Source organism: Drosophila obscura, unplaced genomic scaffold (assembly GCF_018151105.1).
Source record: "Drosophila obscura isolate BZ-5 IFL unplaced genomic scaffold, ASM1815110v1 contig_151, whole genome shotgun sequence".
In the NCBI taxonomy this organism is placed as follows: domain Eukaryota; kingdom Metazoa; phylum Arthropoda; class Insecta; order Diptera; family Drosophilidae; genus Drosophila; species Drosophila obscura.
In genome coordinates this window covers 607,035-629,891 of record NW_024542737.1, presented here as the reverse complement: position 1 = coordinate 629,891, position 22,857 = coordinate 607,035, and positions in this window count along the sequence as shown.

The window sequence follows — 22,857 nt, the reverse complement described above, 5'->3', positions numbered from 1 at the left end:
CAATTAAGTTTCGGCATTTGCCGCTGACACGCCTCTGCCACGGAGCAAGTGGCAGGCTGAGAGGGGTGCGGAGTGGCATGTGGCATGGGACATAGGGTTGGGGCGCGAGTGCAGATAATAAGTATTAAGCAACACTTACTCACAATTAAGTTTTTCCCGTCCTTTGCTGTGCTCTCCGGTGGCTCCTTCATTGTTGACTTTTTTCCGGGCTGTAATTACGCGTAATCGCAAAATTAATTCCTGCACATGACTGCACGTCGGACAGGACACACCGTGGAGGAGGGGAAGGGATGAATCTTCTCTGCTCTGCTTTGTGGCAATAACCCGAAGCCATCTCAAGCAGCGTACGGGGCCCGCCTGACCGTATCCATTTCTCTCAGCAAAAATGTATGACGAATGCACAGCGAATCAGGAACGCAGCGATACAGATAAGAGTCTCCTCCGTAATATTCATGAGATTTGTTTTATGAAGTGCTAACAATGCGTAAAGATACAGCTACAACAATTACAACAACGCTAGGGCTAAGGAGACCCAAGTCCTGTGCAAGTCGGGCACCTTACCCGCGACCGATTCCCTGCCTCCTCCGCCCTTGCTCCATCTGTCTTTGTCTGCAGTGGCTGCAAAAGTTTTTTCGACTTTCTTTTGTGGTCATTCAGATGCTCTTTCTGGCAGGGGTATAGCCATTTTTAGTGGTAAGCACCGCTATGTGATTTAAGTGGAACTATTATTATAAATAGTTCTGAATAGTTCCACCATTCTCATCAGTGTTGTTGGAGGAACTATATTTCCTGAAACACGTGCCATAGAGGCATCAGTTCAATTGGTTTTAGGGTACAGCTTCTTCGTTGTGGTCACTCCAAAAGTTTGTCTTTAACATTTTTTCAGCTAACACAAGTTATTCTTCTTCCTTTGCTTTCTGACTTTTTCTCGGCAATTTTTCACTTTCGCGAGATGGCAGCGCATTTTAATGAGCCACCAGACAAGCGGTCATCCAAGAAGAATCGCTGGAGGGAGCATGAGCCGGAGCAGGAGCAGGATACCACTCTGGCCAACCTGGGTAATTTGTGTTGCATTTGCATTTTCATTGGTGCGATATGTTAATGACTTGCTTACCTTTGCCTCATCCGCTCCCATCTTGATGTTGTTCGAAACTTGAAACCGCTGCAAGTGTTCGCCACTGCTCTATTTCGTGTGGTATGTGAGCTAGTGGCGTGAACCCTGCAACGTTTTAATTTTGGAAAGATGGAATAATCGAAGGAATTCCATTTAAATTTATTTACTCTATATTCTTATTATCATTTACATTTTTTACTAAAACTGGAATAAGTTATGGCTAAAATTGCATTGTTTTATCCTAGGGTAAAGAACACATTTCTCATTCTGTTTTTAGGGTATGCAAGATTCTACCTTCTTCTGCTGAATTCATACTGAGAATTATTTTTGAATTTGTTGTACGATTCCGATTAGCATAGATGCCAGCCAAGTCAGGCAAAAGTTCTCCTCTACCATAATTAGCAGAGTCATTTATCATTGTGTTTGATGCCGATTTTTAAATTTAAGTTCATAGATAATCGTATTAAGGTTCGGTAAAATATTGCAGCTACTGATTTATTTCCTCTGTCTGAAAGGCGAATCGATTCCCTTTGACTTGGCAATCTAATTCGTGTATTTTGTTCTAAATAATTGCACTGTACTGTACAAAAAAATGAAAATGAATTTTCAAAAAAAACATAAAAACTAAAAAATGCATACCGTTGTAATTCATTTGACAGTTTTCCTGACTAGTAGTTGTTTTGTTGGAAGTTAAAACAAAAAAAGAAATAGGTTCTTAAAAAATAATATTGCCATACAAATAAAATATTTACCTAGCCAAGCCTACAACCAAATTTTTATCTCGAGCAAAGTACAAAGTCACTTTCGGGCCGCGCAGTGTAATTCTTGAAAAATTTGCATTTATATGGTTGGGATAATTTTTGCAATAACAAATTGCAAAAACAACTGAAATTCTTTCGCTCGAATTGCACTGCTGCAATTTGGTATTTATTTACAATGGATTTTTGTTGGATTTGCATTTGTGTTTGTGTTTGATTAAATAAAGTTTTCGATTTTCCCCATATTATAGATGGACAGACATGCATACACGGATATTCGTACTCGTATGTAGGTGTAGTACATATGTGTGTATGTATGTATGCCATAGCAAATGTTAAATGAAGAGAAAAATTGCATTTAAAAGCCAAAAATTGGCAAAAGTCAGGTCATTTCCACATTTTCACATTTTCCCCAATGAAACAAAACTCAATTTGACGTAATGTCTGTCTGTGTGCATCTGTATGAGTGGGTGAAAAACATTAAAATAATTGTTTTAAAATCCTTTTGTCAGAAAGTAAAGTAAATTATAAACACACATGCGGAGAAGAGACTGGCTGACTGACAGACAGACAGACAGACAGAAAGTCATAGAGGCATGCAGGCAGATAGACAGCCCGAGAGACAGGATAACATTTGCACATCACAAGTCATCCCAGGATTCAGAATCCAGGACTCCACTGAGCCATTAAAAAGTATGACATCTGGTTGGTGGTGAGTGGCCTCTTTCTCTCTATCTCATCTCTGTGTGCGGGCAACTGGAAAAACATTGCAAAAAATTAATTTTATAGCAAACTTTATGCACACTTTGGCTTAAAGGAAATAAACTTGATAGTATTTGAATTGGCAATCAGGAAGGGGACCTTCAAAGGACCCCAGTTGTGTATATTACGTTAGTGTGTTGTCAAAGCTTAGAAACGCTTCGTTCCCATCCCCTTAAAAAGGTCATAACGTGACCCATCTTACCCAGACTTGAACAGTTTCCAGTCCAACTTGCACCTTAACTTGTATAAATCTTGTCCAATTTTCACAAAAATGTTCCTCTGCAACTGGACAACTACAAAAATATTGCAGAAAATTATTTTCAAGAAAATTAAATGAAAATTTCGTACATTTAAAAAATATATGAGGAGTGCACAGAAGTATTCGTTGGAACACACTGGGGAAATATTTTGATTGCTGTCAAATTTTGATATTGCTCCGCTGCATTTGCATTTGCAACATGCATTTTCCATAAACTGAAATCGAACCGTAAAATGTTAAAATTTTGTTCATTGAAAATACGTTTTCTTTTGAGTTGGTGGCAAGGGGCAACCAATTTCAATTCTTTTATTTTTCGGAGCATATATTTACCTTTGCAAAATGGGAAAGAGAATGAGAATGAAGATGGGGATGAGGAGAAGTCAAAGCAGAAGCCGCTCGCAAGATGAAGTTGGCACCGAAATGCAAAGAGCCAAATGGGAGCGAGCTCATTTCATTGGGCTTTTTTTCAGGTTTGTGGATGTGGTTGTGGAAGTGGAAGTGGAAGGGGATGTGGATGTGGATGGGTCTTTACCTCACCTTTGCCAGCTGCTCAATACAATTGTACAATATTTATTTAATGTAAATGAGAAACGGAGCCATAGCCAGAGCTTGGGCCACATGAGGCAGGGCCCAGTGGCAGGTCCTTTGCTGCAGCGGCAGGACCTCATCCAGCAGTCCAATGGGTCCAATGTCGATTGGTTCTGCCTCCGCCTCATCATCCGCTGCCTGCCGCCCTCTGTGTGTGGCAATGCATTGAAGCAAATTAAAATTGAAAATTAAATGTTTACGAAGTACAAAAATTGCCCAACGAATAAGTAATTGCTTTTCCAACTTCCCAGAAATGTGCCAGAGAGTGAGACGTAGACATAGGTAAATGGGAAATGATATCTGATACTTAGACCAATGACTCTGCAAAGCTGCAGTTAAATCTGGGAAGGAAACGCTATAGAAATCCTTCTTCACCCCCAGAGGTAAGCTGGAAAATCTCTGAGCGTATCTCATTTTTAAATGATACTGGAGACAGTGTTGTTCGAGTTGGTGTAAGCCACAGAAGGTGAAACCAAAGATCTGCCTTAATTTGAGTGGCAGACGCCGGGCAGGTCTCAATCTCTGTGTGGGACTGCCAGCGGGATTAACAATGCACCAGATGCCTAAGAGCAACAAGTCGGAAAGGGTTGGCTGGCTCCTGCAAGGGCATCATTATCCTGTCATCAAGTTCTGGGCGCGCGTTCACCATCTTCACCAAGAAGAGAGAATGCTGCAGGCTGCAACTGGGAAGCAGGATGGAGCTGGTGCTAAGGATGAGGATGAAGCTGAGATGGAGGATGCCACTGCTTGCAATGATATCGTGTTCTCACATGCGTCACTTCCTCTCTGTGTGTGCAACTGTGTGCTTGAGCCACAACTGTAAGTTTTGTTTGCATTCATGCCCCAGGATTCATTGTAATGTGAGAAGGCTTGGGTATCCTGTAGTAGTCGAAGCTCAGACCGAGCCACACAGGCACACAGTTCCAGCTAAAGCCACGTTAACGTGTGCGGCTACGTTTACGGTTTAGAGGTTCCTGTTCCTGTTCCGGTTCTGTTTTCTTTTTCCGCTTTTTAATTTCCGCTCCATTGCGCTGCCTGCTGTTGCCTTGGGTGGCGGACAGTTGTGGCAGTCCTGCTGCTCCTTGTAAATCTCCTTGGCTGATGCTGTCGACCAGGTAAGCCCTGCCCACCCCTGCCCTGCCCTGCCCGCAACCCGGACCAGACATGCAGTTCACGTTCCTATTTCCCACATCCAAGAACAACATGGATGGGGACGAGGCAAGGGGCAAGTGTATGTGTATGTGTGTGTGTGTGTTGTGTGTGAGGGCAAGTCAAGGAGAATTTGAAGTGAAATGCCAATGGCCAATTTGGCTTACTATCTCTATCTCTTTCGTCATCCCCTGCCTCCGACTATCTCAACAGGAATGCCATTACCTGATGAAACGAAACCTGGCCTCGTGTCGGCAGCGGTAGATGTCCATGTCCATGTCCATGTCGATGCCGCTGCCATTGGGTTCGATGAGTATTCCAGGCTACTTCCGGGATCTACCATGACCAGAATGACAAATATTTCTGAACCCCGCCTGCGGCAAGACTCTCCACATCCCCTTTCCCATTGACTTTGACAGCTGAAATGTCGCCTGATCGGTGGGGGATACAAATAAACTCTTACCCGCGACCACAGCATTGATTGTCATTAAAATGTACAATACAATTTTTATTGTTTGCCTGCATTTTCCGCATCGTTCAGAACTAATTAATATTAACACAACTGGCAATTTTTTTGTTTTTAAATAATGTTACACACAGTAGTCACTTTTTTAATTTAAAGCCTAAAATTATGCAACGGATTTTTATTAAATATTTCATAAAACACTCATACGGCCAGTCCCCTCCGGCCAACTATTAATTAACATGTTAATTACAATTTTTCATTGGCATAAATTCAAAATGCAATTTGCAAAATGTCGCACATTTTAATTTAATGCAGGGCCATAGAGGTCATAGAACAGAAAGAGAGGGAGGACAATATGTGGCATGTCACCTAATCGAAAAACCCGCTCAGGTGTACATATGTATGTATGTATATTATACATAGGTGGGTACAAAATATTGCCCAATGGCTGGAAAAAACCATTAATATTCTTATTTGCTTAGTCGTTGATAGGAAATTTGTTAGGTGCCGCGGTCCAATCTATCTCTAGTCCCTCGCTACACCATCGACTGAAATAATTTTGCTCCGCATTTTGATTGGCAATCTAAAATGCGCTCAATGGACTACGGGTGAGGCTTGGAACTGGCGGAACTGGCTCTGAGCCACTTTTGTGTGTGTGCACCAGCATGTTATACCTGATACCTCTGAAGCAAAAGGGTATATTGAGAATTCAGTGGTTTCCATTTGGTTGCAGATAAGACAATCCGCAGTGGCTTGATTATACATACATATACCTGCAGTATGTACAGTGTACATATATGTATATTATACATGCATATATTTTAGTTAGAATAAGGAGAACAAGATTGCCACATCGCTTTGTAAGAAGATATCAAAGATACTTTCGCGTTAATAGATATCTGATAGTCGTCACAGCTAGGGTGGGTCTTCTTGTTAAGTTTTATTTAAATTCGAACTGCATTTTATTGCCAGGACACGAACGTGGACACATATACAGCAGCAGCAACAGACACGGACACGGACACCGCCTCGCCTCGCCTCGTTCCCGCCGCGGGCTCTTATTCTGATGGCCGTGGCCAAACACCAGCGTCCCGCTGTGATTGTCAAAGGATGCGGCCAGGAAAATAATTAAAAATTCCATTTAAATGCAGATTAGCCCCGCAAAATGTGAGACTACACAATTATATAGAATACTGCCCAGCCCGTCGCTCACTGTCTATATATATTTATATACATACATGCATATGCTTAGCGTGTGCTTTAATGGTATTGCAAATGGTATCAAAATGTCGGCTGGGGACCCTAAAAATATTTAAAAATCGTGCAAAGGCATTATAGATGCAAGCAGTCGAAGCAAAAACGCCTTCCTTATGCATGCTCTGATCCCAAAACTCATACTCGAGTCCGTACACCGGTATGCGTAATAATTAATGAGCTGTGTAATAAAATCAAAATAAATAAAATTCTATAAAAATCACATCAAATATTTAGAGTTTTCTTGTTGTTTGTGTAGGGAGGAGCTTTTTTCCGGTGCAGAAAGCCAATAGTTTTGTATTTTCTAAGTTTTATTTGCATTTCGAATATTTTATTAGATTATTAGAATTCCAGGATTCAATTTCGCCAGAGGTTTCCCATTGCAAGAGTGGAGTTTTCCGGTTTTTCCTTATGGGAACAGCACTGCTGCACGCTCTAAATCAGCATGTGCATATAAACTGAAAATGCCATCACGTTTTTTTTTTGTTGGGAGGCCCCTCGTCCCTTCCCCATCTTGATTGGCAATTGCATTGTTTCGGGCTTTCGCATCGCTTTACATTACTCATACGCCCTGTCGGTCCTGTATTCTTCCTTGCCGCTGCGCGCTCTCACGCTTTTTGGCGATATGGCTTTTGTCAATCAATTTTACGACATTTAAATATACAATATATATGTATAGGCACTCGATATGTATATGGTTTACAACCGACAATGTCAGGTGCACCCCAACTGGTGCAGCATTTCATGCATTTTTATATGTTGCGGACAAAAAGCGGAATCAAAAAATGAAATTGTACCATTGGGACACGGATGGGGCAGGGGCAGGAACAGGGACTGTTACGGATCAGACAGCGGCACAAGTCATCAGTTTTTATGCCCCATGCAACTGCAGTGACATTTCGCAACTGCAGTTACAGTGCCCAGATCCAGCCTCGGACCCGACCCTGTACCCGGATGATTGCCCCCTGCGAATGTCAAAATGTAAATACGGCTCAGAGTTGATAATCATGCCAAAGGGTTGTTGGCCGGAATCTGTAATGGGAAAACGATTTACTCGCGTATTTCCCGCTGGACTTTAAGCCTTCTCCTTGAAGTAACTTTTATGAGATTGAACATAGGGATTAAAATCATTCAAAGGCCATTTAAGGCTTTACGACCTCGGCCGCTGTACAATTTGATTGTCTCCAAATGTACTCTTTTGATGGAATCACAATTCGGGCCAAGTAAACTGCTCGCTACCCAGGAGGACACCTGAACACCCGCACACACCACACACACGGGGATGGGATAAACTTTACAGCTCGTTTTCCGAGGTACGCAACGATGTCCTGCGGCGGTCTTTTGGGCCATCGGACCAACATTTGAAGCGAATTCAGTTCGGTATACCCTTGCTGAAGGTATTATTAATGTGCTATCTTTTCGTAAGTTTGAACAGCGGATTGCTCGAAGCATTACACTTTGAAGAAATTGGAATTAAATTATAATTAAAAATTGGAAACTACACATTAATGTGTGTTTTCATGAGTGCAATGGTTCTGTAAGGGTATCCGAAGCATCGGTACCTCAATTCTGCTCTTCCTTTTCTTGTGTCTGCATTTTTTTTATTTTTTGTTGGTATAAATTTCATTTTTGGTATGTTTAGAACGGCCAGCGGCTTATTTTATGTACAACTTCAACACTCTAAGCGTATGTGTATGTGTATATGTATATGTGGGTTATCTCACTGCATTTATGTATGTCTGTGTTTGACTGTGTGTGTGTGTGTCTGTAGAGCAGGATGGTTCTTTTTCACGTGGGTTACTTAATATACAAAGGCCTTTAATTTGGACTAAAGCTAAATAAACTTTATACCCTTTGGTATCTCCCCCGTAAAGACACACACACACACACATATGCATATGTACATATACACCTGCGGTCATGCCGCCACCAAAGGACTCACTCTTTATACATATACATACATACATTGTGTGTGTGTGTGTGTGTGAGTCTGTGTGTGTTTTTGATGTTTGGGGCTACGTTCTTTGGCGCTCTGTTTTCACTGTGTCTGCTGTCGCTGTTCTAGCTGTTGTTGCTGCTGCTGTTGCAATGTCCTTGGGCGCATATTTGCATGTTTTATTGTATCTGCTCTTCTGCTCTGCCCCACCTACGTGCTTAGGCCACGCCACCCGCCTCCGCCTAGTCCCTGGAGCCCAGCGGCCGCCTCCATGCCGCCGCCAGTACGCATGTACCTATGTTTTTAATTCTTTACATCGATATTTGGCCTGTGGCAAGTCAAAAGCGCGAGCCGCTGCCAAAGGATGATTGTGGCACGATGGGTAGGGTGGGTGGTGGTGGTGGTGGTATGTCGGAACGGGGAACGGGGAGCGTCCGGCAGCAGCGCAGCCCCAGCGTTCGGGGCAATTTCCCTCAAAATATGCATGATATGTGTGTTACACCTTTTGGTATGCATTTGTTTTGATGTTGAAATGCTTGCCCCCGTTGGGCATTCAGCACAAAATAGAGAGAGGGGAGTGTACTGGGAAGTGGAGGAATACTAAGGAATACCACAAACAAGTCTTCTTGCATAGCGGGATTATAATATAAAATCTGCAATAATATATATTTACATACGTATATAACCCAACCAGCTATGAAAAAACGCATTGCATACTTTCAGTGGCACTTACAGGAGAGAGTGCTAGGGAGAGAGGGACAGCGATAGTTTCCCATTACGGATTTTGCCCACCACTGGGTTGGAGTGTCTTGCATCCAGGCATCAGGCAGTGGGATTTTTAATTTGCGTTATACGAGGAGTTTCCTTTTGCCTAGCCCGCGGCCCAACACATGTGGCTGTGAATATGGGGACGTGGAAAGGCTAAAGACCAGGCAAGAAGTATAAAACAGAGAAGCAGAAGCAGAAGGTGAAGCAAAAGGAGCAAGCGAGAGGAGCAGCAGCTGCGGCAGCGGCAGCGTAGCGTGACATCGCCGGAGCAGCAAATGTCACGCTTCACTCATTTCCGTCCCATGATGGCGACGTCCTCGTCCTGGATGCTGATGAAGCTCAATGGTTAGTGGCTGTCAACCAGGAGCACTGCCAACCCCCCACCTACACTGCCGCCAGCAAAGAAAACCACATGACAGTATTGGTAGGTAGGTTGGTAGGTTCGTAGGTAGCTGCCACTGCCACTGCCCTCGTCGTCGTCGTCCTCGCCCTCATTCTCATTCTCGCTGTGGCTCTGCTGGCTAGGCAACCTCTCAGCCGGAAGCACTTGAGAACTTGCAATGGCCGGCGGACATTTCTGTGCGGTTTCGTGCGTTGTACGTCGTCAGTGCCTGGTGCCCCTATCCACCACAGAGTTCGCGAACTGAAAATTCCCTTCGTTTTCATTATGTTGCGGCCATGTTGTCCTTGCCTCGGTCTCGGCTTCTGCTCCCTGCTCCTGCTCCCACTTCTGCTCCCGCTCCTGCTCTGGCGCTTCTCCATGATGGTTCTTTTCAGAGACCACGCCATCATTATTATGAACACCGTTATGCCTGCCAGCCATATATTCCAATTTGTTGTTGTTGCCGCCTGTCGCTGCCACCGCAGCCGCAACCGCAACGGCAACCGCGCTATGCGGCTGCCACTGCTCGCTCGCTCTTATTCCTCCATCGCCAGCGGTAGTTGCCTTTGTTGTTGCTCCTCTTGGTGTTCTTATATGACCGCCAAGTCTTTCTCTCGATGCCCAGTACTTGCCAGGATTGTGTGGTGTGCTAGGCTGCACACTGGTGTTCACTGGCTATGATCAGAGAAGAATAAATGTTTGACTTCTCCACATGTGTACGTCATTTGATGGAAAGGATCTCTAGCCAGTAAGTACTGCTGCCTACAGGGTGCATAGGGTGTTGCTTCGGTGAGCATGTCCTCCCTGTATCATCTCGATGCCGCTGCTTCCTTTATTTTCGCTCATATTCCCCACATTGCCTTCGCGTTGACAAAAGTCTTGATGCCGTTTTGTGTGCGCTGCTATTTGTGTGCCCTGCGGCTGAGAAGAATGAGAAAGGAAGAGTACAGAGGTCTTGGCAGTTCACTTACCTGTACCTCTCTGTACCTCTGTGGAACTGAGCCTGTGCCTCTATCCAGTCGTTCGTTCCCTTGTGTTGTGTCTTTCAGTGCATTGCAAATTGCTAATAAATTCTAGATTTTCAAGCCAACCTCATATGCAAATAAATAGTTAAACCTACTGACTGGACGCCGCAACAGCAACAACCACTGAGAGGGCAACAGCAACAGCAACAACAGTAATAACAATAATCGTGCCACATTTAGATAGCGGACGGACGGACACACAGAGAAAAACGCTTTTAGCCAATTGAAGAGTTTAAACATTGGGGTAAGTAGGAAATTTGTTTATGTGTCTCCTCCCACTCTGCCCACTCTTCCCACTCTGCCCTGTTAAGTTGCCGCTGCCGCAGTCGGGCTCTGCTGCTGCTGCTTATCTCTAGCGCTGCTTGCAACATTCGCTGGGGGCTATTTTCACTTTTTGGTTTTTCGATACGAGAGCCGCTCCCACCTCCACCTCCACAGCCTCCGATTCCGCCTCCACCATCGCTTAGCGAGGACCAAGAGCGGCTGTCCGACTGCAGTTTGGCCTCTCTGGCTCTGCTCTGCTCTGTGTGAGAGAATGAATTAGAGATGAGCGCGTGAGTCACGCACCCATTCGTGGAAAGAGTGAAGCCTTGTTCTGGCCTCGTAATTTCTGTGAACGCTCCCATCTCTGGCCAGAGCTAAGTTGGCCCCAAAATACTTTTGGCCTCGCCTCGTGTTTGGCATTTGCTGCTTGGTGTTGGGGCACTGTCCCATGTCCGTTGTCCGTTGTCCACTGTATGTACGGGTAGTACTTGGGCGTCTGGGTGTCTTACCGTTTCCCGTTTTTGGCATCTGCTCTTTAGCCCTAAGCCAGGATTGGCTCGACTTGTTCGTTCCTTCATGAAATATTTGTGTGCTGCAACTTTATTTACCATTTTTTCGGTTATTTATTGTTGGAAATTTATGCTCTCGTTATGCACTTTTCGATCCTTGTGTTTGGCCTGTTCTTGCATTCTGATTTATTGTTACTGGTGTGTGTGTGTGTGTGTTCTGGAGGCGTATGTGGAGCCTCTGCCTCCCCTCCCATGCGTATTGACATGAGTCCGCCCCCATAGATGCAACGGGGAAAACGAAAGAAATTTCTGCAAAACATTGTTAGAATTTCGATTGAAATTTCAAATTTCTTTTAATTGCGGCATTTGCAGGCAGGGTTGCAATTAGTTGTTGCATACGGGAGCAGGGTCCAGGCAGGGGCGTCTACCAAGAGAGGGGTTCCGGCACCATTCAGCTTAATGAATTATTGGATACTGAACAGGAGTAGCAAATCGTTTGGATTTATTCACTTGAACTTTAACCGCCAAACCCTTCCTGGTGCGCCCCTGCTTGGGCTTACTTCTCTCCCACACAGTCTACACAGAAAGAAAACCTGAAATGCATCACATTGAATACCTTTCCGTTTAGCTCGGTTCCTTTTTTGAGTGTAGCATTGTATTTATTTTTCATTTTCAATATTCATTTTGGGATGGGATGAATTTTTGGGGGGAAATTGTTTGTGGCCGGGGCTTAGTTTTGGCCATTCCATTGTTCGGACTGTTTTTGGACTGTTATTTGCCATTGGACAAGCTGCAATCAAAATCAAAGAATATGAAAGATATTTCCTCAAATTGAACACGACAGATTATTTAGTCTGCCTCCTTTCGTTGGAGTCTCAGCTTAATGAACATTTTCGATGGCATTGCCTGCCCGTTCCTTTTTGGATAATTGAAAAATTGAGAATGGGATTGTGGAGAACTGAAGGCAGCTCTGGCAAGTGTCAATGAATCGTGCGTTAAAATGCACTGAACTCCTCGTGGGTCTTGTAATTAAGGCCCTTTCATTTTTATGTAGACTCTCACATGCCCCAAGCACCTATTGGAATCTCCACTTACCTTGCTGGATTGAGCTGTGGACGCGTGTGCAATTGACAGATGCCCAGATATTTGCAATCAAACAGATGCAGATGCTGCTGCTGGTGCTGATACAGATACAGATATAAGTATCGACATATTGTGCAATTTGTGCATTGATTTTATGACTTTTATTCTATCCGCTGGCCACAGCAATGCAATGCGGTTTGTTGTTGGCATTTTCTTTGTTTTTCCTGCTGCTGCTGCTGTTGCTGATGCTATTTTCCCTGCTGTTTTTGTCCGACAGCCATCGTTTATCAATGTCGCTGCAATTGATAATAGAGTGCAACCCGAACAACATGGCCGGGGCTGGGCAGGGCAGGGCATATTCGTTGGTATAAAAATCACATTGTGGCCCCAGGGAAGTCATTCGATCTGACATTTGTTATTTGCTTGTCTTTTGTCTTATTTATGTTTATTTACTTAATGCCAAGTTATCGTATTTAAATCAAATATTTGACTAAAATATTATTTCTCATAATAGGAAAAATGGCCACTCAATCTGAATGGCCCCGAGCCATCTTTTGTCTCCTTTTTTGTGTGTGCGAGCAGAGAGGTTTTACATTTGAATGGGCAAATAATCGTGTCTTACACGTCAAAAATACTGTTAATGCCCAGTGAGGTCAATCAGCCTCCAAATTTCCGTAGATATATCCTGGTGCCCCCCTCATAGCACCCGTTCCTTCCGGTCCAAGGCCAACTGCAATCAAAATTGCAAATGCAATAAGTAATATGAAAAGCACAATGAAATAAATTGAAATACTCGCAGCCATGTAAATGGGGGAGCTCAGCAGCCGGACAGCGATGTCTTCTGCCCTGGACACGCACAGCCCTACTCGAACCCCAAGGCCATACACACACACACACACACAACACACACACACACATACATAAAGGGAAAGGCTTCCCGACTCCCCCTAGGGTTGGTAGATTCTCTAAGGGGTAGTCGGGGTACAGGCCCTCCCTCACCATTTAGATTCAGAATTCGAAACTGAGAAAATTCATAGCCCCCCCTGTAAATACTCTCTACAAACTTATATTTTCTATTCCACATACGTTTGGGGCATTAATCGTTCTGAGAACAATCGAAAGGCAATCTCTAATCAAACTGGATTCTTTTTGGACATCTACCATGCTCCTGTCTATTCCCCATTCGTGAGAGTATCCCCGTTTCGTTGGGTTCCCTTTTGTATTTACTGGTTGTTGTTGTTTTTTTTTCGGTGGTGCTGATGGGTATTCTGATGGTGGGGCGGCTCCGTAATCAGCATTTGTGGTGCCCGGGGTCGTCGGCAAAGTCTGCAGGCGTCGTCGTCGTCGTTGCCGTTGCCGTCTTCGTTGCATTGCATGTGGCAGAGCAATGTTCCATCAGCAGGGGCAGCAACAACGAGAGTTCCGTATGACGCCGCTTCATCTTCCTGTGGCTGGCCGTGGGCAAGTTTCTGGGTTGGCTGGAATATTATAATTACAAGCGAAACAGGCCCCAGAGCAGCTTTGGCTTTTGCTGGAGTTGTAGATGGAGATGAAACTGTGGCACAGCCATGAAAACAGGCGGAGTTGGAGTCAGAGGCAGGGACCGAAGACCGAGACGACTCGGATACCAAAATGAAGTCGAACGAGCGCCAAAGGTGTCCGCGCTGACGTTGTGACAGTTTCAGTTACCGTCTGTCTGGGGCAACAACGGCTGTGGCACTAAGAGAGATGAGGACTGCGAGAGGGGGAACCTGAGCGTGTGTAAGCTGGTTGCATGTGTCTATGTCATACAGCTGTTGCCACTGCCACTGCTCGTTGAGCGACGACTGACTGACATGTTCGGGCCAGATGAGGTCTTAACTGGAGCCAACGAAAACGACTTCATTCCAAATGAAACATTCCGTGTGAACATTATTGGAATACATTTCCTTGAGCCATGGAGCCATGAGCCATGAGACGAAGAGTTGGGACCGCTGAGCAGCTAAGCAGCTAAGCAGCAGTGGGAGGGAGCTCCCTTTGCCTCTTGCCGTACCTCTAAGCGGCGGACATTGGCGATTATCTTGTCCACGACTGTGAAATAAATGAGCTCCGCTTCGTAGCCCCGCCGCACTGAAAGAGCGATCGCCGGGGGGACATTTGCAGCATTGTTTCTTCAGCAGAAGATAGGTTTCAATATGTCTGTGTGAGTGTGTGGCCAAGGCAGAAAAAAAGTTCCCACATTCCTTATTTGTGAGAATATATCGCCCTCAGTTAAATTTGGCATCCATTTGGAGGCCTCCACCATCCCACCCCCCTCAAAGCATGGCTAATGGTGGCCGAAAACGGAAACAGACTTGTGTACATAATTAACATATATCCAATAAAATACTGATTCATTTGAGGGAAATCTCTGGACAGAGCTTTGGATCTTTGGTTTTCATTTGCAATTAAACTGGCCCTCCACTCCATGGTCTCTCTCTCTCTCTGTCTCTCTCTTTACCTCTCTGTCTGCCTCGGTCTGTGTGTAGCTGTCTCTCTCTGCCTCGTTATGCTGTGAACCAAGTTGGATTTCATTCTTTGTCAGCCCTGGGGCCAGATTTCATATTCGGATAGTGAAAGAGGAGACTGAGAAGGAGAAGAAATAGACCCCGGGGCCGGTTGCTGGGTAAGAAATGTTCGTGTTTGGAGCTGCTTCTCTGTTCTGCCTTGCCCTGCTCTACCCTGCTCACCGCACTGCTCTGCTCAAGGTATGTTGAAGTAATGGTAAAGCAGTTGGTAATATCGGCCTCTAAACAGGCTTTGTTTGGTACGTGCGAAATGTGTAGGTGAAACCAGCAGTGAAGCAGTGCGCTGCCCTACCTTCAATTTAATGGAGCTTGCCTCCGCACTCCCCTCTGCTCATACTCTTCTCTTCGTCTCTCTTTGGCATTGTTTGTGTTGTGTTTACGTTGTAAACGGTTGTTGTCCCCCACGCCCCCATCCACTCTTCCCGAGGCCCCATTGATGCTGTGATAGCAGCTCGCCTCCTCTTTCTCTCAGTCTCTCATGCATGCTGGCTGCTGCTCAAACAAGTTCGATGTTGGCTCTGGCTTATCTGGCTGTTGCAGCGGAAAGTAATCTGTGATTTATGGGCTTCTTGGGACCCCGGCTCGCCTTCATTTTGAATCATTTCAAATTACACAAATTGCGGCATACGGGCAGCATATGCAAAGTGGGGAGAGGAGAGTGTGTCGCCCACGGCCATGGGCCAGGGATTAGACGGCCGCAGGCAGTGACATTTATTCGGTGTCAGGGATGGCTGATGCTGCGAAGGGCGACCAGATGAACCATCTGATAAAGAACAACTATCGTACATGCTAGATATATAGATATTTTTATACTCTTGCAAAGTGTTTTTATGGTTTTTAGGCATACATACTGTATGTTTGCAAAAATGTATGTTTGCATCTCAGTTCTCGGTCCAACAGTTTTAACAGCATTTAGCGGAAACTGCACTTTCTGGAGGTCTAAAACACATCGAAAAGGATCATTATTTCATAGAATTTCCATAGCATATCACCGAGAAAGTTGATAAATAAGGGAAGACGCTACGCTATACAGCAGACATGAAACGATTAAACTACAAGCGTATTATCGAAAGCTGCGTACCACCACGATAGTATTTCGTATTTGTCATTGTTTTTCCCTGGTTTCAGTGTAGTTTTCCCATTCGATTGAACTCCACCAATCGAATTCCTTTGTGGACAACGGAATTTCAATTTAGAAATGTTTTTTCAGCCTCGCTGCGAATTAAATTTATGCATGAACATTTTCTAATACCACTTAGAACAACAGAAATAATTTATTATTTTTAACACTTTACAATTTTCGTTTATTCGCGGACAGCACTCGCTGTCTTTCTGTCCCCCCTCGCCGTTTCCATACTCCCCACATCCCTCTCTCGCTCGCTCACACTTTGTGTGGATTTTTAGCACTATTTTGGCATAACAACAAAAGCTTAATATTTGTTTTTCATTTGTTGGATTCCCCCATTGCATCAGGTGGATGCGATAGATCTGGTGGGCCCGGGTACCGGGTTTTGGTGGGCAGAGCCGAGCGGCGGAGAGGCGTTGGTGCGCGAGTCCAATTTCAACACTTCCGTGAAAATATTCATTTATAAATATTTTACACAAAATATTCGGCAATGAATGAAACGGCAACCATTGTTATTGAAGCTCAAAACGAATTTTTTAAATGATTATTTCCCATTCGTTAGAACAATAGACCACTGAGCCACGCCCCTGCATAAGGCAGTGGAAAAAGCCGTCAGGGACACCATCGAAGACAAAGTCTTGACCGCGTAGATGATGAACGACATACAGATCCTTCTGAGGAGGTCTAAGTCACCTGAAAGGTAACCCCAAAATGTTCACATTAATGTGAAATTTAAACAAAATCGCGTTGCAGATGCAGCTTTTTGTGGGCTCGACGGGGCTGCGCAGGCGCGGATCCTCGGGCGATGCTGCCTCCGCCCATCTGGAAGATCGCTCCGGGCGCTCCTTCAACTCCGTCTCTGTCTCTCGCTCCTGCCGCTGCTCTCAACAAAGCGTCTAAGTCCTGGGGCAACATTAGTACAGCGAGGCGCACGGACGACGGAGCTGCTGCCGCTGTCGCTGTTTCTGCCTGCCGCAGGCTACCTTTTCACGCAGCCACGCTTTTTCGTACAGTCGTCGTATAGAAAGAGCGCCGACGACGTCAGCGTCAGCTTCAGATTCTGCTGCAGTAGAAGCTTCTCATCCGCAACTCCTTCAACTTGGTTCCGCACTGAGTACATAAGCCGAAGTACATAAGGAGGCAAGGCACTGAGAGAAAAGCGTTTGATTGTAAAAGAAACAAACAAAATTCTCAGCATATACATACATCCATATGTCTGTGTGTATGTACGTATATTTAGTTCTTAATTAATATAAATAATTGTGGTAGGCCTTTTTGCTCAACTGCGCTGTTTCCCTCATTAACCCCTCAGTTTCTCTCAGTGCATCCATTGCCGGCAGCCTTTTTGGGATGGCGAAACTAAAATGCAGTTGTTGTTGCTTTTTATTTTCGTTTTGGCCTCGTATTTGTCTTTTTGTTGTTGCTTTGGCATTGTTGGCGGTTCTTTGCCATGGCCCCAGGATATTTGAGCCAAGAACTTTCCCCGGGGGCAGCCCAGGCAGCCCAGCCAGCCGACAGGACAGCAGAACAGAGCCAAACGCGACTGCATGGGAATGGGAAAGGGAGTGGGACTGGGAAAGGGACTGGGACTGGGATGCGGTGTAGGACTTGACTTCGACTTTGACTTGAAGAGTTGACTCCCCTTTCTGGCTTTAATTGGGTTTCCACTTGCCACCCAAAAATAAAGAATAGCCGAAAACCGAAATTGAATTTCTATTCCCCCCTACCAGCAATATTGTGGTGGGGGGTCATCAAATTATTTAGCTGAATAGCCACAAAACACTTTGATTTTGATTTTGTAGCATGCAACTGGCAGTTGCATAAATTTCCACATGGTTGCACACACAGCGAAGGGGCAAGCCTCGTTTGTTGCGTTTATTCATTCGAATTTTAATTAAATTGTGTCTAAATGGCATCGACTTTTGACATTTGCGGTGGCTGCTGCGATGTTTGTTCGGTGAAGCGTCTAATTCGACCAGAGAGAGATTCAGGTAGAAAAAATGTATTGAATGCATTTCCATTTGCATCCTTTGAGGAGTAGACATGCAAGAAAGCAACTTAATCACTGCCGATCCATGATGGTAGAAATAGCCCACATATAGATTTATATTCACGTACCTAATGAAGCTGATCAAGAAAAATACTCTTAATATATTTTATCTACTTTAAGGTGACGGAAATACTTCTTATCCTGGGAAGTTAGTACGCCCAGCAAGCAAGGGGATGCTTCACCCTTTATGTAGACTGCACATCATTAAGGGTTGCTCCTCTGAGGTTACTGCTCCAATCCCCCATCAGCAGGAAGGCCCTCCATCTGGCTCCCATTCACACAGAAACACACGCCCACAATGGCAGACAGGAAACGTCAGCGACATTGCGGCATAAGTTCCGTTTAATTTTTTACCCCAAATGGGGGCAGGAAGTGCAAAGCTGCCTCAATGCGGATGCTCCTGCTGTTGGCTGCTGGCTGCTGCATGGGAAATTAAAACGCTGCCTATGAGGCGTATGTGGAATAATATTGGCACACACCCGCACATCTGGTCGGAGACAATAGTGGGGACGCCAGATAAGCGGAACCGAGTCAAAATAATCATAATGATACGAGTAACAATGCCGGCAACTGGCTCTCGTTCTGTTCCGTGGCTCTGACTGACTCTGGCAGCCATTCTGGCGTCATTAAGCGTCGTTTTATCGCCGCTCTGTGTGCAACTCCTCCAACTGGCCAATCCAGCCCCCATTCTGTCCCGTGCAGTCTGGTTCTGTCGTGTTCCGGCCAATTGGTTGGCACATTTGGCCATTAAGTGCAGTGCGGAGAGTGCCAGCGAAAGCAAAAAAAAAAAAAGAGAGGGGCAAAGAGCTGTGTATCTTCAAGCCACTAAATTGCCGACTGATAAGCGCGAACGGGGAGACCGGAGAGGCCGGAGATGGGACTACCAAAACTTTTGGCCCGGCCATCCTATCAGCTGAAAGAAATTTTAATTAAATGTCGCCGCAAACGATGCGGTAATACGAATCGAGTCCGAGTCCGAGTCAAGCGGCACCAGCATCGGCAGGCAGGCAGCAGGAGAATCCCATAACCAGGTATTGGGTGTCGGGTTTTTGGGCATTATTTTAGCATTCAATATGATTGGAGCCTGGCGGGGCATTTGGCTCAATTTATCACAATGCCACAGCGGAATGGAGCCGAACAGGCCAACGCTTGACCAGAATTGTGGCTCATGCATGGGGCATGCATCCCACTGCTCCTGTCAAGCGATTCGATTGCACTTAATACCGTTGTCTGACATGCCACAGTCGCTGGAGCAGTCACTGCAGCGAATTGCATTTCATGTGTCAGCGTTTTTAAGCGCTTTCTACCCGCAGCTATTCCGCAGCGGGGTGCTGCGATTGAAGGCTAATTTATGGGCGGGAGATGTGGAGGGGCATAGTGCCCAACACGGACAGAGCTATTTAATAAGCAAACAATGCGGGAGAAAATGTAAAATTCGTTGGCCCTTGAACAGCCTTGGGTGAAGTGCAGGGGAGGGTAAGGGCTGAGGCAGTCGGCAGCAGTCAGAAGTCAGCGCAGCTCTGAGGATACCAGTAAGATATCCTGCTGATGGATGTCCAACCATGAGTTTGGATAATGGTATTTAGTTATTCACTTCAAGCGTCCACTGCCTGGCCATCAGGTGGCAGTCATCACTGTACCTTTTATACGTTGAGTTCAAAAATTCATCATTGTTGTCGCTGCTGCATTGTTGCCAAAACTATGCTGCTGCTGCTGCTGCTCTCTGACCACCCCTCTCTCTCTCACTCTCAGTCTCTCTCTCTCTTTGTCCCCTTCTCCCTCTCTCTATGTGTGTCGCCCCCTGCAGCTCAGTCTCCCACTCCCCACTTACTGCAAACCGAAACTGACTGATGCCTGGGAGCTACTTTTGGGATGAAATATTATAATTACAAGCGAATGGCCGGGGGCCAAGGAGGAGCAGGAACAGTGGAGAATGCCAAGGTGAGGCTGGGTGCAGGGTCGCTGCAGGGGGGGGGGGGCGTTGAGGGGTTGGTAGCGACATCATCCAAGCATCGCATCAGGCACACCAAATCGTAACGTAAAACGCCCCAAACTCTCTCTCTCTCTCCCTCTGCCGCCAACTTTCCCTCTCCATCTCTAACTCTGTGTGTAGCGCTCTGCTGTCTGCTTGCCTCTCGCTCATGCAAAGGTTCGGTGTGTTTGCCCTTGGGGCTACTCTCCTGTCCATCTTCATCCTTGCCTCCCACAACCCTGCTCCTCATTCCACCCACCGCTGCTGTCTCTGCTACGACGCAACATGTTCGTCGATGGCTGGGTATGATGGCTGGCGGTGGGAGGTGGGACGGAACTTCGTTGTGTTTATCCTGCCGGCAGAAGAGAGCGCGCTGAGATAATTCAGATGCATTCGCGTTCGTTCTGATAAGCATGGAAACAGGTTAAAATGCTTGCAACATGTTCGAAGCGGCAACAGTTAGAAGTGGGAGGAGTGTGGGCTGTTGGTGGGGGGTTGTTTGGTATCTTTCGGTCGGGGCGGGGCGGGCCGGGGAATAACCCGTTATTAATTGCAACTTGACTGCTCGAAGGTATTTAATAAGTTATATTTTAATTTCTAAAACAGGCATCATTTCAATCTAAATGTCATTTGAGTATCACGTCTTAAGGTTCACCTTAACGAAAGAAAGAGAAAGAATTATATGGCTGTCAGTTATATTGAAAATTAGCCTCCAGTTAATTTAGTCTGCTATTAAATTTCCACATGCCCCAACACTGACCCTCTGCCCTCCATCACATCTCCCCTTTTACCCCCCTCTCTCTCTCTCTCTGACTGATGCCAAAAAGTAATGCATGCAGATTATAACTTAAATATGAAATGTCACGCATTGACAGGCATTTTTGAAAAGTATGCAACAGCAACAACAAACAGCAACAACAAGTTTACGTTTTACACCTCGGGGCCAATCCGTTTATTACCACAGATGAAGCCAGAGACCCAGAGTTGGAGTTGGAGTTGGAGTTTTGGATATGGCTGTGGGACATGGACGATGGAGGATGGAGGATGGCGGAGTCCGAGTGAGAGCCAAAGGTAGAGGTAGAGGTGTGCTGGGATAACCACAAAGGCAGACCACAAAGGCAGCAGCATACAGAAACAGGAATTCAAGCGGCCTTTTGTATTTGCTTCGAGGCGAAAAGTGCCTCGCTCTGGGATGCGGCTGGGGATATGGCTGGGGATGCGGTGGCCAGTGCGAATGGGGATGACCGTGTCGTTGTCTCTGTCTCCGTCTCCGCCCGCGTCTGCATGTGGCTATGGCCCGGAGATGATAAGGGTCACATGCCAGGTGGGGCCAAAAATGAAAGTGGATGCCAAAGAGTTTGAATAGTTTTCAGTTGTTATACCAGATTCCTCGGGGCCTTTTATGGGCCCTTTACTGCCTAGAAGATCTATTGTATCCGCTTCTATCCTTAATGGTGATAATTCCTTTTAGTGATAATCAACAATTCCCACACACAACTGAGTAGTAGCGAATAGATTCCACCCTGCACTGTTCCCCTACTGTAACAGCTAAATCTCCTTCTCTGGAATCATTATATCGAATCATTAGCAATGATCACGGAGCCTATAATTGACATACATGCAGCCAAAAAAGTTACTCCTCTGTCACTTGCCACCCCACTTCCCATGCCCACTCAATCCGCACAGCTACTGCTGGCAGTCTCTGGACTGGTCATGGCTTCCGTTTAATTGTGAAATTTGCACGCTTTTCACACGCTTTTTTCTCTATCTCTTTCACTCTCTGTGTTTGTCTCATGTCTCTCTCTCTCTCTGTCGGTTGCAGGTGTCTAAGCTACATGGCCGGAAGGAGCGGGGAAGTGCTTCTGTGTGTTTGTCTCTGTGTGTGTGTGTGTGTGTGTGTGTGGGGGGGGGGAGAGATGTGTAGCAGATTTCTGTACATTGCTTTACTGACTGACTGATTCGTTGGTTGGCTTTTGGCATTGCTGTTGCATTGCTGCTGTTGTTGTTGTTGTTGGTGTTGTTGCTACTGCCACTGCCACTGCTATTGCTGGTTTGGCTTGTTGTCTGTCAAAGTGTCCTGCATATATGCCCATCTCTTTCTTCCACTCGGTCTCTCTCTCTCTCCTTCTATAACTGCATAAATGGAAGCTTATGCTCCACGGCCATGGACATTGCCTATTAGTTGCTGCTGTTGCTTTTGCTGCTGCTGTTGCTGCTGCGGCTGCTGTTGTTGTTGGCTCAACATTGCACATGAAACTGCGCGGAGTATTGCTTACAGGTGCTCTGCCCGCTGCTCTGCTGCTGCTCTGCCCCACTTGCCACTTGTGCTTGTCAGTTGCCGCGTTTAACGCTACACTTAAACAAACAGCCGCGTGCGTACACAAACATACGGGCACAGTCACGCACACACACCTTGCCACATGGGGCAGGGAGAGGCAGCAGCCACACCAGGGCCATGGCCAGGGCCAGGGCCAGGGCCAGGATATGGCAGCAACAGAGGCAGCACGACGCGTTATGGGCCACCGCCTATTAAGTGATTTTAACACTTTGCGCATGAAAATTGCAAAAAGGCAACGCCGCTGATAATTATCCCTTAATTGCTTAATGAGCGGCACTTGAGCAGTGGCTGTGGCAGTTTCAGTTTCATTTTCAGTGGCAGGACGCGTAAGTTTAATTAATGTCAATTTAATTACCAGAACACACACACACACACACACACACGCACGCAGACGCCGAGAGACACAGACAGGCGGCACTGCTACTTATGGCCTGAACTTTAATGCAACCTGCCACAACACTTGCCGCAAGAGACTTTCAACAGACTATGTAAGTGAATTAAATTGTTT